Source organism: Netta rufina (genome assembly GCF_964035555.1).
Source record: "Netta rufina genome assembly, chromosome: 5".
In the NCBI taxonomy this organism is placed as follows: Eukaryota; Metazoa; Chordata; class Aves; order Anseriformes; family Anatidae; genus Netta; species Netta rufina.
The window spans coordinates 46,352,821-46,361,691 of NC_140128.1; positions in this window are offsets into that span (position 1 = coordinate 46,352,821).

Here is an 8,871-nt window from a genome sequence, read left to right on the forward strand (position 1 = left end):
GGCAGACAAGGGCTGTGGAGCATTAAACTTTCAGTAAGACAGGAAAGATAATCCTGGGTCACAAATTTATCTCACTTGCTCAGGTTAGCATAACAGCACAGAACTGTAACAGTATAAGTGTCCTTTGAGAGAAGCAACAACAAGTACTCCTGCCTTTGCCCTACAGGGCAAATCTCCACATTTCTTCCTTTAATCTAGATAAACCCTTAAGAGAGTGAAACCAAAATATGTCTGCTGGGATTCTCATGTACACCAAAACACAGGACAATCACTTCCGAGCAGGCTTTCATCTAGGTTTATACTTTGTTTCTGTACATCTCCCCATCCCAGTGTTGTTAGTGCTCATCTCTGTTGTCCTGTCTCTGAGGAGAGCTAACCTCGCTGTGTGTGGACTTCAGGAGCTGCACTTTTGCTGAAGGTGGAGACTGAGATATGGAAAGCTTTCGTCCTTACTGCAATAAAGCTATTTGCCCAGAAATTACAGGTGTGGTTTGACTGATAACGGAGGGTGGGGAGTGTGCCCTGTGTCTGCTTTGTAAGCACAGTACCTCCAGTAACTTAGGGTTATGTCCTGCAGAAGTTTCCCATGGGACTGTGAGAACTCTCCTGCAGATGCTGGTTGCTACTGCACCACCTTCAGCCATCAGCAAGGGTAGAGCCAAGCCTGCCCTCTGTGCTGGTGCTACCCATGGGAAGATTGTTGATGGGTGGGTGAAGCTGGAATGTTTCTACTCTGGTTCCCTCCAGGCATTTGCTTTATTCATCTCATCTGGCTAACGGTCCAAAAAATGGGCCACCAGCTTGCTGTACACCAACAATCAGCATTTGTGATGGTGTTGCAAGCAGTACTAAGTGTCCTGCTGACTAGGGATCTTTTTTTCAAGGCAGGATTGTGTCCTGGGGCAGTGGTTGACATAATCTAGCATACAAAGAACAAGGGGTGATCTCTGTGGAAGGCAAGTGGAAAACTGACGGAAGAAGCAGCTGTTGTGCTAACGAAAGAGCAAGTTCTCTCCATTGGGTGGGCAAAGGGAACAGACACAGCACTGTGTTTTCTAACACGTGGGAGTGAGAAGAGACTGCAAAGGACGAAGGAGGTTTATGAGAGGGAGCAAAGTGCAGATAAAAGCAACCTGGTCTTCAGCAGCCCCTATGCCCCATTTTTCCTGCATCTGGGACCAGTACATACCAGCTTCCATTTATTGCTACCCACAGCTCTGCAACATGGGTTACAACTGGCTGTTCCTGCTTTGGTGCGTTATTAAGGAGCCTTGAATTATTTTTGCATAATGACCTGAGAAGTGACTGACTGGCACTAGGAAGAAGTGCTGATTGACAGCTCATCTCTGTCTTTAACGAACCAGCAAAAATATTTCTGGAGAAATGTTGGCACGCATATGTGTGTACTGAAAGCAAGGAACATAGGCCAGGCCCAAATCAGTCCGGGTGCACTTGGATATGGAGTACTGGCTTGGTGTCTACTGTAGCACAGCAAATTTGGCCCCACCAGCCATTACTAGAGATGATACCACCACAGTGATGGTGGGACACACATATTCATGCACTTAGAGTTACAGCAGAAATACCTCTCTCAAAGCTGCTAAAACCAGGCCCACAAAGTCCAGGTTGGCAGAGATGTTCCTCCACCTACTTAGATGGCTGGAAAAGCAGCAATGAGAACCAGTGATGGAGGGCAAGAGCTAGGTTGGTGGGGTCTGCGATCATGTTCGACCAGTTCCCCCAGTTTTAGCAAAAATTCTGAGTGGAGTGTTTTCCATGGGCATTAACAGAGACACAACTTTCCTCTCACTTTTACATTTGGAGACTGCTTTCCTGTGGATCATCCTTCTCCAACTCTTCTTTCTTCACAGCTGAAGAAAAAGAAAAAATCAAATCCTTTTCTGCTTTTCCAGAAGACTGTTTTATGATAACCTGTGAGCAATGACTGAAATAAATGGTTTCCAGCAGAATGTAGCTCCTGGTGGCTGACACAGCATAGCTGCTCCATTTCCCCCTTTTTCTGTGCCACGTGATCTATTCCCGTCTCTTGGCACAGTGTTGCACTTTGCCCTCTGCTGCTGTGCTGTTTGTGCTGATGGGTACATGCATTGGCAAACTGATTTATGTGCCCTCTCGATCTGCAGTCTGTACTCATTTGTTGGTGCTTTTCTTCCTCCCATTGGTGTACTTCTCATGCTTTCAGCTTTATGTTTTGGCATGCAGTTTGAATTTGGGCATCTTCAGTTTGCTTTTCATTGTTTTTTTTGGCTTTCCTTCCTTGGCATGCAATTGGAATTCTATCAATTTGCCATTCACCTGCCAGGCTCCTTGCTGGCAGTTTGTTCCTCTGCAGCCCCAGCTGACCATTCTGTTCCTATGCAAGATTTGATGGTCTTGTTCTTTTATCCAGCAAAATTAATACTGGAAGAAAACAGAAAACAAAACAAAACAAAACAAAACAAACAGATAAACAAACAAAAAACCCACCACCACCACAAAAACAAAACAAAACAACAACAACAAAAAAACAGAACTCAAACACAGTGACTGTTAAGGCAAGTTACATAGCAACACTCAGGAGTGAAAACGTGTTCAAATAGTGCCATCACAAGGACAGCAAAGGCATCTGTCTTTAATTCTACACACCTTGAATTAGAAATTGGAAAGATAAGGTGCTTCTGCAGACCCCTTTCTGTACTCGACCACTCCTTCAGAGTCATTCAGTGAATTAGGGTCTCCTGTGAGCACAAATGTTTCACACCTGATGGCATACCATGAGGGTTCAGAGATCCATATTTCACCTTTCCAATTATATTGCAAAAAATCATGGCCTCAGAGATAAAGATGTATTTATTCCTGGTAAGAAGGCAAAAGAAAATCCTTCCTTTTCTCGGCATGAATTTGACATACAAAGTTAGTAACACCTTCAGTCGTGTTTCACTTGCTCATTCTCTTCCTTCTCAGTGAGATTTCAGATTTCATTTAAGAAGGTGTCTGATATTCCATGTGTGTTCAGTTCCCCAGAAAAAGCTTCTCCTGAGAGGTAGGTCAAGGATGAATTCCCTACCAGTCACCAGTTTGCACCATCATAAATCCTGGGAGATGTGGATGGTTGTGAAGTCTCCTGAAGTCTTTTTTTCCTGAGTCTAAGGGGTGTGGGATGGGGGGTGTCCTGGCCAAAGAGGAGAGCTGGCACTGTGGGGATCCTCAGCGGTTGGTCCTGCACCTACCACGGCTGAGCAGTCCCACTAGTTGTCTGGGGATGCTCCTTGGAGCTGTGTGCAACCTTTGGGGTTGTTCCAAGGGGTCCCTGAGGAGGGGCTGGCACAGGATTCAACATGGAGGAGGGCCTCCTTTCCATGGAAAGGATACTGGTCTTGAGGGCAAGAAGAAATTCAAGAGATCCTGACCCTACTCTTTTGTTACCAGGGCTTCCCCAGTTAACTAAAAGCTTCCTTTTATTAATTTATTTAAAGCAACATGTTTCTGTGGTATAGACAATTAACAACAGAGAAAGAACACAGGCAAGAGTGTTTTTCTCTCTGGATCTCTTCTTCCCTCTTTCCTATTGGCTTCCCTTGTAGTAACCTCTTTTCTATCCCAAAACATGCATGATTTGGGAACTCAAAGGGTCTTAAACACAGTTGCCAGGACAGAGCTTCTGGCATCTGCAGCAGCTGTCATTTTAGGGACTCTGCTCCTCTCCTTGCTATGGCAAGATAGCGTCCAGGCCTGGGCATCATGAATTTTCCTTATGAAAAAGTCCTGTGAATGGCTTTTCTGAAGCAAAGGGAGGCAGGTCTATGGGTGCTCCCACTTTTTCTGTCATTGTTTACCCCTAGGACGGTGGGACTTTTAGCAAAGTGGAGATGCTAAAATCCAGCTTTAAAAGCAAAATAAAGGCAACACCAGCCCTGGACTCTCCAAGCTGATCTGTACAGCTGTTTGGCAAAGTACAATAGTGTAGGCAACCTCATCAAGATTTACAGGATTTTCCATGGGAAGGATTACCTCTATACTGGGCACCACAGAAGTAATCCTACCCATGTGAAAGGGAAGTTTCTAGTCCACAAATTGGAAATAAAACAAAAATTCTGTTAGGACGAATAAATTCCATTAGAGGAAAAGCATAACAATATCGGTTCCACGTGGATATAAAATGTTAATGCATTTCAAATATACCTCTAAGACAAATATTTCAAACATATAAACATATATACAATTTGACAAATTCAGTTAAACCATTCTTTTCTTTTGATTTTCTACCTCTAGCATCAGTAAATAGAGCCACAGTATTTATTATTTCAGGGTTATACTTGTATCCATTCAAAGGAAGTTACATTTTGTAAATATTAAGTCTATGGTAGTGGTTGTTTTGGTGTTGGGAGACCTAATAAAACCTGGCAGAAGGCAGCACTCAGCGTCTGTGAGTTACTGCCTGTTAAAGTCTCCACATCCTATATTCTTTTCTCTTGTCTTGGGCCTGCCCTGACAGTATTTTTGGTTTAAGTAAATCATTGGAACTGGATGAAAAAGTAACAATGACTCTGAAAAATGGTAAACAAAGCCCTTCATTTTTATTATGCTTCTAATGTTTTACACCTACTTTTGATTTTGTTAGCTTTTATTTATTTATTTATTTATTTACTTACTTATTTTAAGTTGAACTCCATCTCAGGTTACACTGAGCTTAGTTGGATTTCTTGTTTGTTTGTTTATTTTGGGAAGGCTGACTAACTTTTTGCAATACTGTAGAAGAAACTTTTATTTATAAATATTTATATGAGAAATAGATAGAAATATACTTAGTTACAGAAATGTTCTTCTGTTTTTTTTTTTCAGGCCAGTCATAAGCCTTTGGATAAAGCAAAGTAACTGAACTGTGTTTCAATAAGCTTCTAAACAAATGTCATAGGCTCACATACAAGTATTATGAGGAGCATATTGTGTTATATATGCTCCTATATATATTATGTATATAAATGTTATATAAAGTATAACATTTCCTAAGGCATGCAGGCACTGGTTTCTGCATTGGCCCTTTTCTGTCCGGGACTGAGATGTATATGTGTTTATTCTGAAATAGTTTTTGATGACAAATAAACATCTAAATATCTTTAAAATCTCATCTTTAAACTCCAAAGCCATTCAAATCTTTTTCAAAGTTTAACTCTACAGGTTGATTTATAAATTTCACCCCAACCCCATCTTTCATCCCATTCACAGCCAAGCTCTGATTTTTATTTCCATACCAGCTGATATAAACATTTGTTTAGTATTTGTAGTACACATATCTGTAAAAAGCCAACTTTGGACTTGGACTTTGGCTTTGGAAATGGCTGCCTTTCTCTACTGATTATTTTATTTGTTTTACTGATGCAAAAATCAGGTAGGACAATCTCTCTGATAAATACAAACCACTAAGGAACAAAATATACAGAAATAAGAACCTTCAATACTTCTCTGCTGGAGTTAAAAAACAAAACAAAACAAAACAAAACAAAATTTTGGATTTGAGTTTACAGATGGTGACTGAAATGCATTGCAGAAATGACCCACAGACTGGAGACATTTCTGAGCTTTGAGCACCCTCTTCTGGAGTAACATGCACCTAAGAAGTGGCCATTTAATTTTCTTTCTCAGCCTAGGAAGAGAAAAGAGGAAACATCCCCTCTTGGCTGCCAGGGAAAATTGTAAACCTAAATTGAAATCAACAGATACAGACAGGGAATTTGAAAAATCAAGAAGTGAAATACAGGCATTTTACCTTTAGGAAGTAGCAGAAACCAGCAAACAAACAAACAAAAATAGGTATCCAAAAATTAATTTCTACAAGCCCAAATTCTGTCTCTGTTTAGGAATGAATGATGTCACAAATTTGAAATGGATTTGGAACTAACATTAAAACTGAGGCTGAAGAAATTACCTGTGAAGAGCAGAGACCCTGTAGTAATACTGTGATACAAATTGTGTTTAGGAAGGTACAGTCCCATCATTTGCTCCAAAAAAAGGAATGATTGAAAAGGAGGTGGTGTTTACAGCTATGAAGGCAGAGGCTGAATCAGAGTGAAATCAAGCACAAGGATCTGGGGGAGGATTTGTATTCTTCTATCAAAATTGCCTCTTCTCTCCATATGTTCAAGAAGTATTCCTCCTAAAGCCTCCTCACAGCCAAAGAAAAGCCTTTTTCCTTTGTGCGTGGCTCAACACAGCCAAATTTTACAGTATAACATCAGGAGCTAGCAGTGTGCTCAGGTGGTGAAGAGCGCTAACATCATCCTGGTTTGTATCAGAACTAGTGTGGCCAGCAGGGTGAGGGAAGTGATTGTCCCCCTGTACTCAGCTCTGGTGAGTCCACACCTTAAAAACTGTGTTCAGTTCTGTGCCCCTCACTACAAGAAGAACATCGAGGTGCTGGAGCGTGTCCATAGAGGGACAAAAAACTGGCAAAGGGTCTAGAGAACAAATCCTATGAGGAGCTGCTGAGGGAGCCCAGGTTGCTTAGCTTGGAGAAAAGAAGGCTCAGAGGAGGCCTTAGTGTACTTTACAGTGACTGAAGTGATGAATGTCTTGTACCTTCTCTCCAACAGCTGCTCAAGTTTTTTCTTTTTTTTTTTTTTTTTTTTTTTTCCAAACCTTACCTTTTCTTCTTCAAACAACTTAGATAAAGTAGTCTGTTCTCAAATTTGGAAACTGGTTATTCTAACACGGGTTTCTCTGAAATTCTATGAGATTAAAGTCTTGGAAGGCTCCTGTAATGCATCAGACAAAAGAGAGAAAAAGTAGTTTCACTCTCAGAAATATCTAAGCATTAAATGAGGTTTCCTAGTTTCTGAAATGGGGTTTTCCTAGGTTCTAGTCTAATAAAGCGCCCATCTAAGGCTACATCTTTGATAGCTTCCTCTGCACCCAACATTGTCAGCTCTGTTACTGTGTCTTACTGCACTGTACCACATTTCTAAAACATCCTATGCTGTTCCTTATGGATAGAATACTAATGAAATTGGATTAATGCTTTTAGGCATGTTAAAATACTCCATATTTTGTGGAAACAGCCTAAGAAATCACACTACATGTGTGAGTAACACTCTGTAGCCAATAACATAGGCTCAAGTGAGGATCTCAGTGAAGTAGCTTTTTTTTTTTGTGATAGCAATGGCAGGCATCCTGCAAGCACGAGCGCATTATAGTAAGTATATCATAACCTTTTATTCTCCTTTTTCCTTTTTTTTTTTTTCTCCTTTCTTATGTTTTGAGAACTTTTTTTTTTTTTTGAGAACTTTGAGAACTTTTGAGAACTTTGTTTTTACTTTTCTCATACTTCTCATCCTGTTTTTCTGTCTTCTACCTTATTTTGGAACAGTGAGGCGTTCTAGTGTCCACTTACCTACTTAGCATTTATCCTTGTTATGAGTACACAACTATCTTTGAATACAAAAAGTTAGTTTTCTACTGAAAACAAACAAACAAACAAAACAAAACAAAACAACAACAACAAAAACAAAACAAACAAACAAACAAAAACAAACAAACAAACAAACCAGACACTCTACTTTGAAAATACGTTCTACTGCAAAAACACAACTTAGTTTCTCACACATGTAATTCTCTATTTGTTTCTTCACAGGCTCTTGGAAGAGCCCAGAAAGGATGAGACGGAGACCTTTGTCATTACTGTGGACATATTTGAGTTTTCATTGGTGGATAAAAACTGAGACATTGGAAGTTCTGTTGTGCTGTTGTTGTAAGAGCACAAGTAGGTCTGTGACAATATGTATGCAGGCTTCACAATAGCACACAGCATCTATTTAATGTTAAATATGGCACAGAGAGGTTGCTGGGATGAATGATACATTCCAGTTCTGATTCTCACCTTGAGGTTATGTAAATTGACATGAACTCTTCTGTGATAAGTCTCAATGGAATAGCTGAAATAATTAAGAGGCCATATTATGCCTGATGTTATGCTTGAGTTTATGTATCTTTATGTGTATGTTATATATTTTATTGTAAGATAACTATGTTAAATGTTTGTGTTTAGATGTAACAGATTTGTTAGGGGCATGTGAGACCGTGTATCTTTCTTAAGTAAGTCACATGTTTCTTACTCGTACACTGAAGAAGCAATTACCCATTAGTGATATGATCACAGCTTGCCTTTGATATAGGCACTAAACCAAACCAAACCAAACAAACAAACAAAACAAACCACCACCACAAAACAAAACAAAAACAGCGGCAACAAAAAACTCCAAGTATGAAGCTGTGATGCCCCTGTGTTTACTTTGCTTACTTGCACTCACAAGAGGACTCAGATTCAAATATCAAAGCTGAAATTTCTTTAAGTGGTATATTCTTTATTGCAGCGCTGGATGCACGGGGGATCTCTCCACCTATCGTGCATACCCAAGGCGAAAAACAGTCTTGAATTTATACAATCAATCTATTAATATTCTACAAGCGCCTATACATATTCATCACCTATCCCCGCCTTCCCTCGTTTCTCATGCTAATTAGCTTTTTAGCACCTTGCTCCTGTGTAGAGCCTCCCAAGAATTGCGGGCAGGGGTCTTCCGGACGTGGGCAGTGGTCTTTGGGAGGAAGACCCCGAGTCCTCCTCACAGTGTACTTTTCACTTTTGGTCAGGATTCTGTTGAGTTGGTACGTTTCTTAATTGCAAGAGCTGGCTTTTGCTGATTCTTCTGTTTGTTGTATCTTTATCATGAATTCCAATGTTCTGTTTCGAGAGTTATAGTCCTTACATCTGTTTCTCTGTCTGTCTGACGCTTCCTTATCTGGGGATTGTCCTTGCCTCCTCAATGTCTCCTTAATCAACTTGTGCCTTTTATTTATATCACATAAATGCTATGT